The 21,695-nt window shown below is 43.4% G+C and overlaps 1 protein-coding gene across 1 annotated transcript in view; it reads left to right on the top strand.

Annotated features, from left to right (window-relative positions):
• The first annotated feature begins 14,851 nt into the window (after positions 1 to 14,851).
• PROSER2 (proline and serine rich 2) overlaps positions 14,852 to 21,695 on the top strand; it is a 47,280-nt gene continuing 40,436 nt past the window's right edge. The window contains exon 1 of the mRNA XM_028158892.2: positions 14,852 to 14,893. The gene's annotated coding sequence lies outside the window, so the exon portion shown is untranslated. The remainder of the gene's footprint in view (positions 14,894 to 21,695) is intronic.

Genomic DNA, 21,695 nt, shown 5'->3' with positions numbered 1-21,695 from the left:
ATTAAGCATACCCTGACTGAAATAAAGAATAATATACAGAGATCCAACAGCAGACTAGAGGATCCCAAGAATCAAGTCAAAGATTTGAAATACAAAGAAGCAAAAAACACCCAACTAGAAAAGCAAAAAAAAAAAAAAAAAAAGAATCCAAAAATATGAAGATAGTGTAAGGAGCCTCTGGGACAACTTCAAGCGTACCAACATCTGAATTATGGGGGTTCCAGGAGAAGAGAGAGAGAGCATGATATTGAAAACCTATTTGAAGAAATAATGACAGAAAACTTCCCCTACCTAGTGAAAAGAAATAGACTTACAAGTCCAGGAAGCGCAGAGAACCCCAAACAAAAGGAATCCAAAAAGGACCACACCAAGACACATCAGAATTAAAATGCCAAGGGCAAAAGATAAAGAGAGAATATTACAAGCAGCAAGAGAAAAACAGTTAGTTAACTATAAGGGAGTACCCATACGATTGTCAGCTGATTTCTCAACAAACTATGCAGGCCAGAAGGGAGTAGCGAGAAATATTCAAAGTGATGAATGACAAGAACCTACAACCAAGATTACTCTACCCAGCAAAGCTATCATTTAGAATTGAAGGTCAGATAAAGAGCTTCACAGATAAGAAAAAGCTAAAGGAGTTTATCACTGCCAAACCAGTATTATATGAAATGCTGAAGGGTATTCTTTAAGAAGAGGAAGAAGAAGAAAAAGGTAAAGATAAAAATGATGAACAACAAAGTGACAACAAATACACATCTATCAACAAGTGAATCTAAAAATCAAGTGAATAAAAAATCTGATGAACAGAATAAACTCGTGAATATAATAGAATCAGGGGCATAGAAAGGGATTGGACTGACAATTCTCGAGGGGAAAGGGGTGTGGGGAGTACGGGAAGAGATTGGACAAAAATCGTACACCTATGGATGAGGACAATGGAGGGTAAGGGCAGAGGATGGGGTGGGAACCGGGTGGAGGGGAACTATGCAGGGGAAAAAAAGAGGAACAACTGTAATAATCTGAACAATAAAGATTTATTAAAAAGAAAAAAAAATCAAGATCTGACACCAAGAGACAGGACTTTATCTGAGAACTCCATATTGGAGATTTTATTCTATTTTTAAACTCACTTTTACAACTGAGTCCATAATTTTAAAACATCATTTTCTCCTTCAATCAGGGCAGCCTTAAGAGTAAAAGTCGGAGGCAGTCGCCAAAGTGAGGAAATCTGAGGGCCATTGGACAGTACCACGGACGGGGGGCGGGGGGGGGGGGGGCTTACCAACACTTTGTTCTGGAGGTTGAAGTCTGAGGTCAAGGTGCCAGCAGGATTGGTTTCTTCTGAGGCCTGTCACCTTATAGATGGCCACCTCCTCCCTGTGTCTTCACATGGTCTTCCTCTGTCTTTGTGTACTGATTTCCTCTTCTAATAAGGACAGCAGCCATATTGAGTTAGGGCCCACCCTAAGGACCTCATTTTATTTTTATTTAAAAAAAAACACTTTTTTTTGTTAATCTTCACCTGAGGATATTTTTTACATTGATTTTAGAGAGAGAAGGGAGGGGGTGAGACAGAGAGAGAGAGAGAGAGAGAGAGAGAGAGACACAGAGAGAGAGAAACATTGATATGAGAAAAGACACATTGATTGGTTGCCTCCCACACACCCCCGACCAGGGCCTGGATCGAGCCTGCAACTGAGGTACGTGCCCTTGACTGGAATTGAACCCGCAACCCTTCAGCCCACGGGCCAACACTCTAACCACTGAGAAAACTGGCTAGGGCACCCTCATTCTCATTGAATCCCCCTCTTAAAGACCCTACCTGTAAATACAGTCACATTCTGAGGTACTGTGGTTAGGGCTTCAACATATGAACTTGGGGAGGAAGACACAACTTAGCCCACAATGACAACTGATTTAAATGAATCCCTCGAAGGCCCTTGACTCCTTTCCTCAACACTGCCCCTAAAGCTGTTTCAAATCAACCACATCAGGTTTTTACGAGGCAGGTTTTCTAGTCTGAAGCTCTCCTGGAAAAAGGTAGGCAGGACACAGTGCAGCCCCTCAGACAACTAACTCATGGGTCTGTTTGTTTTGTCAGAATTAGAACTGGGTTCTGTGTGGGGTACCCTGAATTGCCCACAAGGCGATTAGCCTGGATGGGGCCTCTGGTGATGGGTACACACACTATGATATCCCAAGAAGCTGTAGACCCAGGCAAAGGACTGCGCCGACTGGTGCAGCTGACTGCAAAGTAAAAAGCGTTTAAGAATTAAAGGGGGCCGAAACCGGTTTGGCTCAGTGGATAGAGCGTTGGCCTGCGGACTGAAAGGTCCCAGGTTCGATTCCGGTCAGGGGCATGTACCTTGGTTGCGGGCACATCCCCAGTGGAGGGTGTGCAGGAGGCAGTTGATTGATGTTTCTCTCTCATTGATGTTTCTAACTCTCTATCCCTCTCTCTTCCTCTCTGTAAAAAAAAATCAATAAAATATATTTTAAAAAAAGAATTAAAGGGGAAAAACTGCACCACCACGGAAATAATAACAAGAGCCTCTGTTTCTTCTGCTGGTTGACTCCTGGCAAAGCTGGCAGCGCTCGCCAGGATCTCTGAGTGAGGCAATCACTCAGGCTCCATTTCAGGTTTCATCACCAGGGTTGCATACATTTCTGAAAGAATAGCCTTTAGTCAGGATTTGCCTCCAGTTATTTGGGGCTCTTCTCCCCCACACTGTGGTTATTCCTGGCCTACAGTCTGAGGCCCATTGTGTGGGGCAACTCCGGGTCTCTCAGTCTTTCCTTTCTCACTATGTGACTTCACCCTGATTCTGGAAGAAAGCCTCTTCTCCCCCCACAACCCACTCACCATCCTTGCCACTGGGCTGTTTGCAGAGTCCAGAAAGCACAAGGAAAATTCTATACACAATCATATCCGCCCAGTGGCTACAGCAAATGGCAGGGTCCTCTCTACTATTTTAGGTCCAGAGAGCTCAGGTCTGGACGGCAGTGCTAACTGCCTTCCTTGGACCAGGGCCTCCCAAACACTGTCCAGCCGTTCACTGACACAGCCTTAACTAACCTAAGAAAAAACCTCGCCCTGCTCTTGTCCTTCCCCAAAAAAGAAAGGAATAAAATCCCTCTTCTGGAAAATTTTAAAAAATAGGCTAGAGGCTCATATCTACTTGGGCTGGGAGGAATGTCTCCTGAGGCCATGCTATTTTCTAATCCGGAACCCTGCTGAGTGGCTTCTCAACAGGGACCCCTGGAGCGGACTGTGATCACCCTGGACACGGTGGCCTTTCCCCTCCTCAGCACCCGCATGGATAGGATTTAGCTCTGGCAAGAATATGGACAGTGCATTTGTTACAGGGCATTTTCTGAGGGGGTTCTGCTCTGAGACACTAACACTCTGCTCCATTGCCCGAGTTCTCTGGGCCTTTTTACGGGGCAACACCCGCCAATGACAGAATCTCCTGCAGTGTCCTTTGCTCCTGGATCCATCAAACTTGCTGAAAAACTGTCTACATTCAACCCCGCTGCCCTTTGAGCCATCAGTGCATTGCTCTCCTGTCTCTCCCCTCCAACATTCTGCCTCCACTTCTTGACCCCCTAGTCTCTTCCTTGCCCCTTTAATTTAGTTTCTATCTACGCCAAAGAAGCTTAATTGTTAAAATGGTGAGTGTGTTCCATGTGCCAGGTGCTGAGGGGAATGAAAAAGTGGCTCTGGGTGTAGACAGCAAAGATTTGATCCACTGGGGGCACTAAGGAAGACAGGCATAGAAACACCCACAGCACCAGACAGAATAATCAAGCAAAGAGGGAGGGAGGGAGGGAGGGAGGGAGAGAGAGAGAGAGAGAGAGGGAGAGAGAGAGAGAGAGAGAGAGAGATGTTTGGAGGACACTCAGGAAATCTCCATGAAGGAAGCAGCATATAAGCTGAGATTCAAGCACCAGCTACGTCTTTTAACAGGTCAGTGTGTCAGCAGCCAGGCAAGGGGTGGGGGCAGGGACAGCATGGGAAGTATTTATTCTGGCCACAGAAGAAGTGAGTGAGGGATCCAAGTAAAGAGGGTATTTGGGAACCAGTCAGAGGAATGCAGAGCTGAATTTGGGGCTGGGCCGAATTTGGGGAGCCACTGACTGTCTGAGCTGGACTCTACTGTGAGGAGTACTTATCAGGTGGCAGTAACATCTCACAAACAAGGGCTTACTTCCAACTTGTCTGCTTACTAGTAACAAGGGAATTCAGTCATTATTACAACTGCAATAGATCCCCAAGTTTTTTTATGCCAAGCCTCTTGGTCCTTTTCCACTCACGGGGGGAGGGAGGGGGGGAGGAGAAAATTCAGTGGCTTTGTAATGTGTAATTGACATTGGAATTTTAATAGGAGCAGGGTCAGAAGTTGTCATTCTCAGTCTCCCACAAAAAAACGTCTGAGCCTGTGCCTAGTAAACAAACGCTGTGGGGAGGACGGGTCTTCCCGTCTCTGAAATTCAGGGCTGCTCCAGCAGGACTTGAGGGGTCGGGTCCTCCTATCTCTGCCCCTCAGCATTGTCCCCTCCCAGTTTGACTTTGAAGAGAACTGGGTCATCACTTCACAATCTTGAACCAGCTGCCAAGAAGGCTCCTTCCCCGAGGGCAGTATTGGCTGCTCCTGGAAGGCAAGCCCTGGTGAAATGGAAGGCCTGCGAGATAGCAAACAAGGCCTGTGGGGGATAGCGATCAGAGCCCAGAGGGGTGGGCAGCCACAGGCTGGTGCTGAAATGTCACACTGCCTTGGCACACGTGGGTCCTCCTGTTTCAGTTACTAGATACTTTTCACTTATTTAGAGATATCCAGCCATTGCCACCGTACGGGTATCTCTTTGCTGGGCAAGTGCATGAAGGCTGTGTATTTTTAAAATATATGTAAATAGTCTCCCCCACCCCATATCCAATGTTTATGGTTTTTTTCAACTAATTGGCTGAAAATTATTTTGGCAAAAATCATAATGTGTTATTCTATTACTGATTTTGCTTTAATAATACACTGCTGGGGTGGGGTGGGGTGAGTGAAATGATTGAAGGGGATCAAAAGTACAGACTTCCAATTATAAGTTAAATACACTGAGTGGCCAGATTATTATGATCTCTAAACGCATAATAATCTGGCCACTCAGTGTATATCCTATATAATAAAAGGCTAATATGCAAATTGTCCCCTCGACCAGGAGTTCGACCAGCAGGCAGGCCGGCCAACCGCCCATGTTCCCTCCCCCTAATACATATATATATATATATATATATATATATACACACACACACACACACACACACACACACACACACACACTCACACACACACACTGAGTGGCCAGATTATTATGCATTCAGAGATCATAATAATCTGGCCACTCAGTGTAAGTCCCGGGGATGTAAGGTGCAGCATGGTGACCATAGTTAACAATCTTGTATTGCATACCGAAAGTTGCTTAAGAGAGTAGAGCTTCAAGGTTCTCATCACAAGAAAAAAACCTTGTAACTATGTGTGGTGATGGATGTTAACTAAACTTATTGTGGTGATCATTTCACAATATATACAAATATCAAATCATTATGTTACATATCTGAAACTAAGAGAATACTTTATGTCAATTATATTTCAATTAAAAAAAATAAACTGCTTTTAGAGAAGCTCTCCCTATTAGGCAGTGGCCCTGGACTAACGAAGGTCTGTTATTGCAGAAAACCGAACCAGAATGGGCACTCAGCTTGTTAAGTAAATAATGCCCATGGGTGGAGATTTCTCAGGTCATCCCCACAGAAGTAAATTTGAAGCCAGGGTGATGAATGCCTTTGCCCCAGGAGAGAGTGTGATTCTGCTGAACACTCAACTTTGGAAAAAATACTTACATTTAATGGATGGTCCAGACTGCGGGATGACTGAAAGCTAGTACAAGAACTAAGAGAATACAGCTTCAGAACGATATAGAAATAGACCCTGTAGGGATTTGGAATGAGCCATCCCAATATGTACCTCAGTGGTATGCAGATTATTTTGAGCTAAAGGCAACTGAGACCCTACTGGTTCAAGAGAAACTTCTGCTCCCTCCCCCGACCCTTAACTATCTAGAAGAATTAAAATTAGGAGCCTAGTCCAGGATAAGAGTTATCACCAGAAATTACTTTTTACATGTGGTAAGGCAAACTGATAATTACTGAACATATGTTCTCCCTGTAATTACCTCTGAAGCTCCAAGGTGCATTACCTCATCTCCAGTTCGAATGTCTTATTTGCTTCAATTTCCCTTTCTGTCTCTAAACCTCTCATGTATGTGGGGTCTGACTCTCATGTGTGCAGGGTTCCCATACATGTGTATGTAATTAAATTTAGTCATTTTCTTTTGCTAATCTGTTTCATGTCTATTGGATTATTAGACCAGAGGAAAGAATTTTGAAGGTAGAGGAAAGTTTCTTCTTCCCTCACAACCCCAAACAGCAGGAGTTTAGGGAATGAATGAAAGGTGAAATGGTGAAGGCAATAAATAGTTAGCCTGCTACATTCTTATGTGAATCATTTTCAAAGTTAGTAAACATTTTAAGAAAAAGAACTTTATTCCTAAAACTGGTTTATTCAGGATTCTCAACTTGTTGGTGTGTAAACATGAAATGGTTTTATAGCTGGCAGCATCTGCCCCTTCCCCTCCCCGTAGTTTGTTGAATTCCCATTTCCCATAGAGCAGCAGTACATCAGTGATCAACCTGGCCAGATTTAATAATTTCCCTAACATTTTTGGTTATAAGACCAGTCTCATTTTTGTACTTAAGATTCCGTTCTAATTATTAAAACCAAAAAACCCACAAAAATAATAAGTATTAATAAGGATATGGAGAGGCGGGACTGGGGATTTAAAATGGTGCGGCCACTGTGGAAAACAGTGACATCCCATCATATTTGCAGGTTCCACTCACATTTAAAGGGACTAGAACCTTGGGGACCAGCTTAGACTTCTATGTTCAAAATATTAAACATAGAATCACCATATGATTCAGCAATTCCTCTTATGGACAAATACCCCGAAATCATTGAAGCCGGGAGTCAAACAGATAGCTGTACAGCCATGTTCACTGCAGCATTACTCACAACAGCCAAAAGATGGAAGCAACCTAAGTGTCCATTGACAGCTGAATAGATAAATAAAATGTGACCTATACATACAATGGAATAATATTCAGCCTTAAAAAGGAAGGAAATTCTAATACATGTTGATTGATAACATGGATGAACCTTAAAGACATTATGCTAAGTGAGAGAAGCCAACACAAAAGGACAAATATTAGATGATTCCATTTATATGGAGTACACAGAATAGGAAAATTCAGAGAGACAGAAAGTAGAATAGTGGCTACCAAGGGTTGTTCAGAGAGGAAATGGCAGTTAATGTTTAATGGCTGTAGAATTTCTGTTTTGGATAATAAGTCCTGGAGATAGATGGTGTGATGGTTGTACAACATTGTGAATGTAATCAATGCCACTGTACATTTAAAAATCATTAATATGGTAAATTTTATGTTATATAAATACACATAGACACACATATATAATTTTTTTAGTGTTTTTTTAACTATGTTTTTATTGATTTCAGAGAGAGGAAGGGAAAAGGAGAGAGAGACACAAACATCAGTGATGAGAGAGAATCATCAATCGGCTACTTCATGCATGCCCCCTACTGGGGATGGAGCCCACAACTCGGGCATGTGCCCTTACCGGGAAGCAAACGGTAACCTCCTGGTTCATAGGTGACACTCAACCACTGGGCCACACCAGCCGGGCTATTATGTATATTTTACTACAATAAAAAGAATTTTTTAAAAAAGATTCAATCCTAGGCATTTGAAAACTTCATCTCAAACTCACTTGCCTGGCCCATCAGCTCTCCAGCAGCTTGCTGGGTCTGCCCTCAGATAGCTTCTGTATTCCTGAGCCCCAGGAGCCAACAGGTCCCTTTTCATATGCTTGGAAGGACTTGGAGATCTGGGGTGGGTGAAGCTGCCCCATCGTCTTTCCAGGCTCAGTGTGCTTGCAACCCTTCAAACCCTGATGGAGTGGATACTCCTGTGAAAACACCAGCCTGGGAGCAGGCATGTGTCTTTCAATCTGCCCCAAACCTTAATGGAAAGGAGATTTTGTGCCATGTTCCTTGGCTCCCAGAATGTTCACTATGACCCCTCATCCTACTTAGGTCCTTATGGCCTGCGGGTAACTGTGGGGTGTGCTCCTTAGCAAGTACCCAATATTCCTGGCTTGCTGAACCCCCATGTTTATGAGTGATTGTCTTAGGACTCCCCACCCCCTATTACCTGGCTGTGGAATGAAAGGAAACCCTCTCTTTTTATGGTAAGAAGAATTCTAAGCTGGTCCCCAAGGTTCCAGCCCCCTTAAATGTGAGTGGAACCTTGGTTATGTTGCATTATGTGGCAAAAGGGATTTTATATTGATGTAAAGACCCTAAACAGTTGATTTGGAAATAATTAGAAGGGAGATTATCTGGTGGATAGAAAAGGAATATATTCCTCATCCCCTTGCCCAATGAGTGCTAATTGCCCCTCCACAGAGCTTAGGACCCTCAAGCCTCTTCTTCATTGGGAAAAGGGGATGGATTTGGGGTATAGTAGGTGGTAGAGCCAGTTCAGATGTGTTAACTGTCAGTAAATTCTGAGGAGATGGCTAGTTCCTAGTGACTTCTTGAATTTGTAATGTGAGAAATGGTAAGTACCTTTGGTCCTCAGTGGCAATTTTAGGACAAGAGTGGGGAAAAAAATCCCACAACATTTGATTACTCACAGTGGATGGCAGTAGCATCTGGTGTGATTTCCCTTTTCTTTTCCTGTTGTGATTCTCTGTGGGAAAGCTTTTAAAAACCAATTTAATGACCTAGAAGTTTGAATAAAATATTTTAAGCTTATCAAAGAATTGCCAATAAGGTTTTCCCCATCTTGGGGTTTTTCCCATCTTGAGGAATTAAAATTTCTCATTTTTAATTTCACCTAATTTTGGATGATTTGATTGTTTTGAATTTTCTAACATTAGGAAAAAAGGAGATAGTGTATCTTTATGCACAAATCTTTGTGCTCATTCCTGATTCTTTATAGAGAATCCCTAGGTATAGAATTATAGAGCCAAAATATAAACATTTTAAGGCTCTTCAAATATTTCACAAAATTGCTTTCCAGCCTGGCTGGTGTGGCTCAATGAGTGTTGACCTCTGAGCCAGGGTTGCAGGGAGGACAGGAGGCAGCCAATCAATGATTCTCTCTCATCATTGATATTTCTCTCTTTCCCTCTTCTTTCCTCTCTGAAATAAAAAAATATATATTTTTAAAAATTGCTTTCCAATAAACATTATCTCAACTTATGTTCCCACTTAATAATATATAAAATTGTTCATTTCTATGCACTCCTGCCAGTATTGAATATTAAAATTTAAGAAAATATTTTCTAATTTAATAGGTGCAAATATATATTATTTTAAATTTTTAATTTTTTAATCACTAGGTAGTGCAAACACTTTAAAATATAATTATACACACATACCACAGAGAGCTAATTACTAGCCATTTTTTTCTTTTTGAGGAAATTTTTCCATTGAGTTATTAGTTTTCTTATCAATTTGTATACTCTTATATTGAGGATAAAATTAACTGTCAGGTTTATCATGTATAGTTCTGTAGAGGTTTTTTCCTTTTCAAATTTTGTTCATACTATTTTTAGTTGTCAGAATTTTAAAGTTTTTATGTAATCCAGTCAAATGGTCATTTCCTGTATGATTTACCCATTTCTTTTTATCCCTCCATCTTGAGGTCACATAAAGATTTGCCTAAATTTTCCTAATTTTAAAATTCTTTAATGTAGCTGAAATTTCTTTTAGCACACAATGAAAGGTAAGAACACACTTGACTATTTTTTCAAATTACTAGTTTTCTCAAGCCCATTTATTGAGAAGCCATCTCTTTATTATTTATTTTAGATAACTTTTACCACATAGTAAAGTCTACACTATATCAACACTATTTTTTCTGGATTATCTATTCCATTCCATTATTTACATCATTCAATATTCATTATTCTTCTATTATACTTTAAACTAGAGGCCCAGTGCACGAAGGCAGGGGGCGGGGGGGTGTCCCTCAGACCAGCCTGCACCCTCTCCAATCTGGGACCCCTCAAGGGATGTCCGACTGCCTGTTTAGGCCCGATCCATAAACAGGAAGTCAGACATCCCTCTCACAATCCAGGACTGCTGGCTCCCAACTGCTCACCTGCCTGCCAGCCTGATCACCCCCTAACCACTCCCCTGCCAGCCTGATTGCCCCTAAATGCCCTCCCCTGCAGGCCTGGTTACCCCTAACTGCCCTCCCCTGCAGGCCTGGTACCCCCCAACTGTTCTCCCCTGCAGGCCTGGGTCCCCCCCAACTGCCCTTCCCTGTAGGCTTAGTCACCCCCAACTTCCCTCCTCTGCCAGCCTGGTAACCCCTAACTGCCCTCCCCTGCAGGCTTGCTTGCCCCCAACTGCCCTCCCTTGCAGGCCTGGTCCCTCCCAATTGCCCTCCCCTGCTGGCCATCTTGTGGCAGCCATCTTGTGTCCACATGGGGGCAGCCATCTTGTGTGTTGGAGTGACAGTCAATTTGCATATTACTCTTTTATTAGATAGGATAGAGGCCTGGTGCATGGGTGGGGGCCAGCTGGTTTGCCCTGAAGGGTGTCCCGGATCAAGGTGGGGGTTCCCTTGGGGCATGGGGTGGCTTGGGCGAGGGGCCTGTGGTGATTTGCAGGCTGGTCACGCCCCCTGGTGACCCAAGCGGAGGCCCTGGTATCTGGGATTTATTTATCTTCTATAATTGAAACTTTGTAGCCTTAAGCGGAGGCCAGGGCAGGCCAGGATGGGCAGAAAGCTTGGCTTCCTCCATTGCCGGGGAAACCCAAGCCTCCTGCTCGCTCTGAGGCCGCAGCCATTTTTGTTGGGATTTATTTATCTTCCCTAATTGAAACTTTGTAGCCTTGAGCGGAGGCCAAGGCAGACCAGGAAGCTTGGCTTCCTCCATCACCGAGGGCAACCCAAGCCTCCTGCTTTCTCCAGTTGGGATTTATTTATCTTCTATAATTGAAACTTTGTAGCCTTGAGCGGAGGCCAGGGCAGGCCAGGGTGGGCAGAAAGTTTGGCTTCCTCCATTGCCGGGGAAACCCAAGCCTTTTGCTTGCTCCATGGCTGCAGCCATCTTGGTTGGGTTAATTTGCATACTTGCTCCTGACTGGCTGGTGGGCGTGGTTTGTGGGTGTCATGGAGGTATGGTCAATTTGCATATTACTTTTATTAGATAGTATTATTATAGCCCTATACTGTCCTATTTAATAAAAGGCTAATATGCAAATCAACCGAACAGTTGCTATGACGTACACTGACCACCAAGGGGCAGACACTCAACACAGGAGCTGCCCTCTGGTGGTCAGTGCACTCCCACAGGGAGAGCGCCGCTCAGCCAGAAGCCAGGCTCATGGCTGGCCAGCACAGCAGTGGTGGCAGGAGCCTCTCCTGCCTCTGCGGCAACGCTAAGGATGTCTGCAAAGTGTTACAGCGAGCGGGCCTAAGCCGGCAGTCAGACATCCCTCAAGGGATCCTGGACTGCGAGAGGGTGCAGGCCAGGCTGAGGGACCAACCCCCCCCAAGTGCACGAGTTTTGTGCACCAGGCCTCTAGTGTTTCAATAATAAACAGGGAAATTTATCACATTTTTCTTCATTTTCATAATTTTCTTAACTCTTCTCATTTGCTATTTGTTCAGGGAAACATTAAAATAATTTTGTTTTAGTCTCACAAAGTAGGTTTTAGTAGCCTCATTGTACAATGAGGAACTGAGTCAAAAAGAATAAATAGCCCAAGATTATACATCTCCTCAATGGATGAGTCATAAAGCAAAATCATATCTTTGACATCTCCCCTTGCAGCTCTAAAGTGCTATAATTTTTTATTAAAAATACACACACACACACAAAAAAAAAAACTCACAAAATTTCTTACCAGCCATTCTTTTTCCTTTCCTGTCTGCCTCTCTCTAATGGCCATCACAGATACTGCCCTTTCTCAAATCAATTTTATATATAGCACTATAATAATTTTCATAACGTAAAAATGTATTTAGCTTAACTCCTTTAGTTTACTTTAAAAGTTTTAATTGACACAAGTTTATAGGAGAAATTGTCTAACATTTGGGGGTCATGTATTACCAGCAATCTTAGCAAAGGCCAGCCCTCAGAAGACATTTATTAAACAGTTGGGTGAAGCCCTGGCCAGTGTGGTTTAGTTGGTTGGTCCCAATCAGCAAAAGGTCACTGACTTGGCAACCAATTGATGTTTCTCTTTCTCTCCCTTTTCCTTCCTCTCTCTCTAAAATCAATAAAAACATCTTTTTTTAAAAAAGTTAAAAGCAAAATTTTATAAATTTCATGGGTTTTAAAGTAGTAACAATAGCACATACAAAGACCTTCCAAGTGTTTCTTTTTTCTGTTTTCCTCGCCCCCTTCACCTCCCCCCCTACACACACACACACATTATCTAAGTACTTTCATGAATAACCCTCTTTAAATTCCCCTTCTAAGCCACTTCTTGTGGGTTTTGTGATGTTGTTGTTTTACCTCACTTTATATCCTTTCTCTCTTTTAGTCCCTCTGTGTGTGTTCAGTTGGTACAAAGGGGCCTAGACAGGGGTGCAGAGGGGACTGGAAGCCAGCCTGTGCTCTAGCTCAGAGGAAGGGCCACCTGTTCGTAATTGCCACCAAGATCTGGGATGCGCTAGCAGGGGCTGCCGTCTTGTCCCCTGCTGTCTCTTGGTTGAAACCCCAGTCTCATTTTCTTCCCTGTTCATTTCCTCACCCCCTCCTTTATTTCCTTTTTATTTTGTCCTTCTTCCTGCCTAATCTCATCATCCTTCTATTTCTTCTTTCTTATTCTTCTCCACCTGCAAGAAATTAAATTTTACACACAAAAAAAATGTGTAAATTACCATTTACAATTTTAAAAGAACTAAGCTGAAATATATTTATATGTTAAAAGCTTGCCCAAGCAAGAAGTACAAAAAGAAAAAAATTTTCTGCCGAAACCGGTTTGGCTCAGTGGATAGAGCGTCGGCCTGCGGACTGAGAGGTCCCAGGTTCGATTCCGGTCAGGGGCATGTACATTGGTTGCGGGCACATCCCCGGTAGGGGGTGTGCAGGAAGCAGCTGGTCGGTGTTTCTCTCTCATCGATGTTTCTGGCTCTCTGTCCCTCTCCTTTCCTCTCTGTAAAAAATCAATAAAATATATTTAAAAAAAAAAGAAAAAAATTTTCTGGGAAGCCCTTATCAAAATGTCTTTTTTCCTTTATCTGAGTTTCTTAAAGATAGGGGTTGCCTATATAACTTTCATCCAGGAGTGCATAATATTATTTAACCTTTACTTAGCCAACGCATGATGAATGAATTAGTATTTAACACAACAGGGAACAACACTTAAGAGGAGGGAAAGAACGTACACAGAAAGCTTAGGCCCATTATGCATCGAGGATTAAGGACTGACAGAATCGATTCTCTCCTGGAGTTGGTTCAGAAAGAGGGGGATAATAATACCTGCCTAATTAACTAGCACGTTGGGTAGATTAAAGTGCTTTGCCAACATTAATTAAAGATGCTGGGAGTTAGACGAGGCCAATGTGTTATTAGAGAAAAAGTTTTCTTCCCTTTAATCAGGTATCTCTTCCTGGGGAGGGCAAAGAAATGATCTAAGGACTAAGGAATTGGGGCTCAGCCCTGAGCGCTGCCAGTGACTCAGCCATTCTGTGCAGCCAACCACTTCCTTCCTGAGTTTTCTGTAAAATGGGGATAAACACAAAGAGCATGTTGGAATACAGGTGATTATAATGAACGCCGTTTGAGTATACAGCAACTTCTACAATTAACAAAACCCGTAACTCTCGCTTTCTCCCTCTGTAGAGAGCCGTTCCACCCCCATGGAAACACCGGTAACACTAACTTCCACCACCTTACAAAGCCTCCCACGACCAGCTCTTAGCTCAGTCGATATTTCCAGTGATAGAGTCGAGGAGAAAACAGCACCAAGCAATGGGGTCAAAACGCTTGGACGCGTTCCTTCACCTCTCTGAACCGGTTTTCCTTCGATTCCTCCTCTGTGAAGTGGGGGCACGAAGTCAGGGGGTTGTTCCGAGGGTTAAAAGCAAATAATGTGTGTTCTGTCAAATGCCTTATCCTAAGGCAATAAGTATTCGATACATAGTGGTTATCATCATTGTCATGAAATACAAAATAACCTCTCAAAGCTGACAGAGGTGGAGGTGGGGGGTGGGGGATGCGCCATTCCTTCAAAACCTCAAACGCAAACCCCCATCGCTTTTCTGTGCGTGTAGAACTCAGAGACGGCGGGTCGGGGGTTCACTCGGGGGGTCTCGGATGCAGACCTCGCTCGGAGACGGAGGGTCCCTGCTAGAGGCGGCCGCGCGGGGCCGTCCCAACAGCCCGGGCGCGCGCTGTGCGTCCGGGGGCCGCGCCGGCTGGTGGGTGCGCGGCCGGAGCGCGCCCTGGGGGTGAGGCTGACCGCGCGGGGCAGCGCGTGGGTAGTGAGCGCGCCGCGGGGCGGCGCAGGGCGCGGGAGCGAGCGTGCGGCCGGCGGGGAGCGCGCAGAAGCGCGCGGGGCAGGGAAGCGAGCGGTGGGGTGTGCGCGCGCGGCGGCCGGGAGAACGCGCGGCGGGGCGGCCGGGGACTGTTGGCGAGACGCGCGCGAGCCGACCGGCTGTCCGGCGGCGCGAGGGCTCCGGGTGGCGGGCCGGGCGGACACCTGCGGTCCCCGGGGAGAGGGCCTCTGCCAGGTGAGTGGGGACTTTTCCGTCGCCGGCGGGACTACAGCGACGGGGTGACGTCCCGGCAGCCGGTCGCCTCCCTTGGCGCGTCGGCGAGCCGGGCGGCATTGGGAGTGTGATGAGGGAGGCTCAGGTCGGGTGGGTTTTAGGGAGAGAAGGGTGACCCCCTTTTCCGGTGACCCGCTGCCTGCGCCTCCCACTCTTCCCTGCGGTGCCGTCCTTGCGTGGATCTCTTCCTGCGCGCTCTCCTCCTCCTCTGCATCGCTTGTCCCGAGTCCTGGGCGTCAGGACAGACTGGCGCAATCCGAGGGACCGTGGTCAACCCGGTGGCCTCACTCACGGGAAACCCGGTCCCTCTTTTGGGACTTCAGGGGTTCGAGTGCACCCCTGTCGAGGGCGGTGTGGAGGACGCGGTGTTTTCTGCTCCCGGGTTGTCCTGTTGCGGGGCGCTGGGTGGTCCGTGGTACGTGTTTAGCTTGGGGCGCAGATGGGCCCGGGGTGTTCCTAACCCTCCTCCCCTGCCCCCGCCGTCCTTCCTGGAACGGTGGGAGGGCATCGTCGCCCCACTTGCCGCCGGGGCCCTCGGCCCTCGAACTCCCGTAGGTGCTGTGTCCCTTACCAGGCGGGGAGGAGGGTGAGAGCCTGATGTTGGCAGGAGGAGGCTAAAGCCACCTGTTAAACTTAGGTCCTGCTGCAAACGTCCCCACCCCTGCTGCACAACCTCTGACCCCCAACAGGTAACTGGATCACGCAGGCACGTGTAGGATCTGCCAATGAGCCGGGGCAGGAGGGATTAAAAAGAGAAGAAAATGTGTTCGGTGTGATGCAATTTAATAAAAGGCAATCAAATAGATTCCAGTATTTCTCCAAAGCTTTGAAACTTTCCCAGTATTGTTTTACAGAGTCTAAATTTAAGCATTTAGCTTTCTTTTTTTTTTTTTTTTAACCGCAGGAACTAACCTCAGAAAACTTTTAACTCTTTGCCAAGTTAAAAAGAGTTGGTGCAGAGCAGAAAACTTAATATGAGTTCAGGAAAATGATTTTGTGTGTGTGTCTTTTTCCTCCCCTGAACAGATTGGACTGTTCAGGTCTGTTGCTGGAGACTATAGGAATACGGCTGCTTCTATAAAATAAAATTGGAGAACACATTTTTTTTTTAACCTGTCTTTCTGAAAGGTATAGAAATAGTAAACCAGATATAAGTGTAAACTTGAGGAAAATGCTCTCGGGAGAAACCTTTATTAAAGATACCTTTCTGCTTTATTTTTTTAAGGACGACATACTTAGTGCTCTAACACGCACTGCGAAGTTTGCCCTCAAAGTTCCATGTCTGAATGCTAGATTGTTTTTCTAGGTGGAGGAGGTATTTTCCTTCATGAGGTCAATGTGGAAATACAAACAAATGCCCTATTTACTTGGGACTGGGTGGGAAGGGTGGAAGTTGTCTAAAATCTCCTGCCACACTTGACAACGTATGTATGGAATCTTGTGTATTTTCTTGCCCAGATCAGTAATAGCCATTTTTAAGTGACTGGATATAGTTCTTGGTAACAGCACTTCAAATGAGCTTTCCTCTGAAATTTGTGGCTGCTAGTCATTTGAAAGTAACACATTTTCTCCGTTACTAGAGATCAGAAAGCCAAAATGAGAATACTAATTTAGAGAAGGCTAGAAAGAGAGAGGCTTTTAAGAAAGTTTGAATGTGTTTGACTCCCTGATGGCCTCTTTGTGGCAGGGGGGGCGGGGGGGATGGTTTTGCCTGTTTGGGTGCAGGCTCTGCTGTTCATTAATCCATCCAGCCATCTTTGTAGACTGTTTGAGCACCTAGTGTGCGGAGCCCTGAGCTAGTCACTGAGCATACACACATATCTAGATAACAGCCATATGGCCCAAACTGATTAAAACCAGATCAAGTAAGCCATCCTCAGGAGCTGGAGATACACCTGGCCCTGGTTCCAAAGTTCTCAGACACCTAAGGAGCCTATAGTTGTCACCCCGTGTTGATTCTAACCGTCATCTCGAATAACTACAAGAGGTGGATTGGAAGCCTTGAAGTCTGAAGGGAGAGAGGTGGAAGGCTTGGGTGAAGCAGAGAACAGGAGATCCTCTGGAACAAAAAGTCCAAGTGCATCTTATCTACATGGTTGTGGGACAGCTGCCAGTGGCACAGAGGCCATTTGGGGGAAGGTGCCAGGGAATCCTAGGAGCATCCCAGAACCTGAGCTCTCCTGTGCTGGTGAAGGGCAGCATTTCATTTCAGTTTCCATGCTCTTTCTGGTGGCAGTGATGGTGGCTTCCTACTGTGCTCTAAGGATGATGGGCTCTGCAACGCTCCCTCCCTCTAACATCCTGCAGCATTCTCCTCTTGGATCTTTGAAGGAGCCCGGGGCCCTGGTAGAAAAGCCTCTATTTGCACCAACACAGTGAGGTCAGATGTAGTGGAGTCGCTGATAACAGCCTCTGTAGAGAACCACAGTGAAGCTGCACCGCTCAGTAATGCCCTGTTCTGCCTTGCCGGTTTGAATCCGTGGTCGAAAGTTGACCTATGAACCAGGAGGTCACAATTCGATTCCTATTCAGGGCACATGCCCAGGTTGTGGGCTCAATCCCCAATAAGGGGCATGCAGGAGGCAGCCGGTCAATGAGTCTCTCTCATCATTGATGTTTCTATCTCTCTCTCCCTCTTCCTTCCTCTCCGAAATCAATAAAAACATATTTTTAGCCCTGGCCGGGTTGGCTCAGTGGATAGAGCGTCGGCCTGCAGACTGAAGGGTTTCAGGTTCAATTCCGGTCAAGAGCATGTACCCTGGTTGTGGGCACATCCCCAGTAGGGGGTGTGCAGGAGGCAGCTGATCGATGTTTCTTTCTCATTGATGTTTCTAACTCTTTATTCCTCTCCCTTCCTCTCTGTAAAAAATCAATAAAATATATTTAAAAAAAAACATATTTTTAAAAAATAATGCCCTGTCCTTCTTGGGGACTCACAGAATTAATCTTGAAGCCTGTTTTAAGAAAGTAGGTGCTGGGTTACAGTCCATGCACACAGGTAAAGAAATGTATAGGGCAGAACACTGCGCTTTGCCTTATTGGAGCGGGATATGGTAGTTCTTTATGGATGCATATCTTCAGACTGCATATTTCCAAAGACCCTAGCATTGTAAAGACTTGATATTCTCTCTCTCTCTCAGTAAAATACACATAACATTAAATTTATCATGTTAAAGTATATAAATCAGTGGAATTCAGTACACTCACATTATATGTGTTTATTTTTTTCTGTAGAGGTCTACAGATATTCATTCAATGAACTTTATTAACTGCATTATTCATCACTAACTTTGTATCTTCTTAACTTGTTAATAACTGAGCTATATTGAAAGATCCCACTATAATGGGGGATTTGACAACATCTGGTACTCTGAGATTACCTGTGCATACAACTTTATATTTTAGTATCTGACAATATGCATTTATAAGTTTATATTGTTAGATATACAAAGTCTAATAGGAATTGAACTTTCATTACATAGTTACTTTTATCACTACTGAGGATTTTTTACTCAAAATCTATTTTGCCTCATATAATATAGCCAGAAGTGATCTTTTCATTGTTGCTGTTGTTATTATTTGTTTGATGTATCTTTTCCCATCTTTTTTTTTTGTTGTTGTTTAAATATCTTTACTGAGGTATAATTGACATTCAATAAACTGCACATATTTAAAGTGTAAATAAATGTATATTCACAATGTTATGCAGCCATCACTACTATCTAGTTCCAAAACTGTTTCATCACCCCCAAAGGAAAACCCATATCTATTAAGCAGTCACTTCCTCATTTCCCCCCTACTCTGGTCCCTGGCAACCTCTAATCTGCTTTCTCTCTTCATGAATTTGTTTGTTCTGCATATTTCACGTAATGGAATTATACAGTATGTGGCCTTTTGTGTCTGGTTTGTTGCATTTAGCAATGCTTTAGAGATTTATCCACACTGTAGCATGTATAAGTACCTCATTCGTTTTTATGACTGAAGAATATCTCATTGATGGATGTACCATAATTTGTTTATACATTCACCAGTTCATGAACATTTCAGTTTTCCCTTTTGAGTATTGTGAATGATTCTGCTCTGAGCATTTGTGTGAACACTTGTTTCCAGTTCTTTTGGGTCTGCTAGTAAACCTAAGAGTGGAATTCCTGATTGATATAGTAATTCAATGTTCAACCTATTGAGAAATCACCAGGCTGTTTCCCATGGTAGCTGCACCATTGTACATTCCCACCAGTAATGTAGGAGGGGTCTAGTTTATCTACATCCTCACCAACACTTGTAATTTTTCCAAGGGTTTTTTTTTTTTTTTTTAATTGCCATTCTAGTGGGCATAAAGTAGTATCTCATTTGGTTTTGATTTTTATTTCCCTAATGACTACTAATGTTGAGCATCTTTTCATGTGCTTGTCGACCATGTACAGATCTTCTTTGGAGAAATATTTGTTGAGCAATTTGATTCTCTTTTGTATTAGCTTAAGCTTAGTTGTTTTTATAGGGCTTAGTTTGTATATGATCTTCCTTCTCAAATATTCACTCTGTTGTTTTGCTATTTTTTTTTCTGTTTTCTCTTTCAGGCTTCTGTTGTTACTTCTAGGAAACTAGTTGTCTGACTAGTGCTTTGAAATGTTTAAAATTTTGCTTGTTTCAGTTGTTGATCCAAAGGCCTGGGGTGTTCCTCTATTCATTGGGTGATATTTGTAGACTGTTAGGGCACCTACAGTGTGCTGAGCATTGAGATAGTAATGGTGCATACCAATATAATTAGTCCTCCTGTGCTTCTGTTTTTGATGTTTGCAGCTTACAATTTATTTATTTAAATTAACAGGTCAGTAGAACCTAACATAGGGAAAAAGAGCAGTTCTAACCTGAAAGTGAGGGGATCCACCTCAGGTATCATCACTAAATAGCTGTGTGATCCTCGGATCTTGGTTTCCTAGTCAGTAAAATTTGGGGCAGGATTAAGTGGCTGTCTTAGCCCCTCTCAGACCTTGAAACTGGAGATTATGAATTAATGATTCACCACAGCTTTCCTTTACAAATCCAATTCTGTGAGTATATTTTAAAAAGTTCATTTTGCACAATCTACTTAAAGGAATTATCTTGTGTACAAAAAAAAAAGTCTGTTCTCTTATATATTAGACTAAACTGGTTAGTTTGGTTGATTTCTACCTTCCAAAATGGTGCATATAGTATTTTCTGTAAAGATTCAGAGGGTTTCAAAACACCCATCAGAAAGAATGTATACACCCCTATGTTTATAGCAGCACAATTTACAATAGTTAAAATCTGGAAACAGCCCAAATCCCAATCCGTAGATGATTTAATAAAAAATAATAAAAAATAGGGGTACATTTATACCACGGAATACTATGCAGCAGTAAAAAATAAGGATCTCTTATCCTTTGAAACAGACAGCAAGGAAGGACCTGAAGAGTATTATGCTAAGCAAAATAAACCAGTCAGAGAAAGACAAGTATCACATGATCTCACTCATATGTGGAATCTAATGAACAAAATAAACTGATGGACAAAATGGATCCAGAGATACAGAAGCATGGAACAGATTGCAGAATCTCAGAGGGAAGGCAGGGGAGGGTGGGTGGGTGGAAAGAGATCAACCAAAGAACTTGTATGCATATATGCATAACCCTTGGACACAGACAATAGCTGGTGAAGGCCTGGGGCAGGGGGCAAGGGCAAGCTAGAAGAGGTCAATGGGGAAAAAAGGGGGCATAAGTAATTCTTTCAACAGTAAATATGTAATTAAAAATAAGTGATTCAGAGGGTTTAAGAGCTTTCACAAACATTTACATTCCGACCATGGGAAGCACAACTGATAATATAGAAATGAATAAGGTGTGTTCCCTGCCCTTGAAAAACTATGACCTAGTAAAGGAGAAAAAATAAATGTCAAATAGGAGTTGATACCAGAGGCCCACAGTCTTTTGGGAGCAGAAGACAGAGATACTTTCTTTCATGGGTGTCAGAACATCTGTTGGAGAATGTAGCATTGGAGCTGGGCCACAAGGGAAGGAGGGTGGGGAATTAGAATGGTAGAATTGTGGCTTTGATTATCGTGATGAAGAGCTTAGCCTTGACTCTGGGGCATTCAGCACTGAAGGTTTATGTGCAGGGTTGTGATAGCAGATTTGTATTTGGCTTTACTGTGCAGTAGGCATTTGTATATGAAGGAATAACTTGAAGTTGAGTGGTATGATCATGGCTGTGAAAGGGAGTACAGAAAGATGATACAAATAAGGAGAGGACACCAAAAATGCCAAATGTCAAATAGAAGTTTTGGTGCAAAAAAGTTTTTAAAACTTTTATTTTATTCTAGAGTGGAGAGCTAATGACCTAGAATAGATCCAGTTCTTTCTGACTTGCCAAATCACCTTGCAGGCATTGGACCTCACTTTCCTCATATGCTAACTTGTACCCCCCACACACTGGATAACCAGTGAATGTATGATTGAGCTCCTGCTAATGCATATATATTAGCAGGAGCTCAATATTTATTTATGAGTCATATATATTTACAATGTATGTGAGGAAAATATTCTATATTAGACTTTTTTCCTATTGATCTCTATTATGATTTTAGAGATACCTTCTGAGGAAAAATATTTTAGTATCAACATGTAATAAAACCATATTTAAATCAAAATTTCATTTCAAGAAACACTTCACTTTTTTACAATGTTAATTATCAGTTCAATGCCAAAACATTAAATTAATCATAAAAAATTACTGATATTCAACT

Source organism: Eptesicus fuscus, chromosome 5 (assembly GCF_027574615.1).
Source record: "Eptesicus fuscus isolate TK198812 chromosome 5, DD_ASM_mEF_20220401, whole genome shotgun sequence".
Classification (NCBI taxonomy): Eukaryota; Metazoa; Chordata; class Mammalia; order Chiroptera; family Vespertilionidae; genus Eptesicus; species Eptesicus fuscus.
Note: the sequence above shows the minus strand (reverse complement) of the source record. Positions and strands in the feature narration are given on the sequence as shown.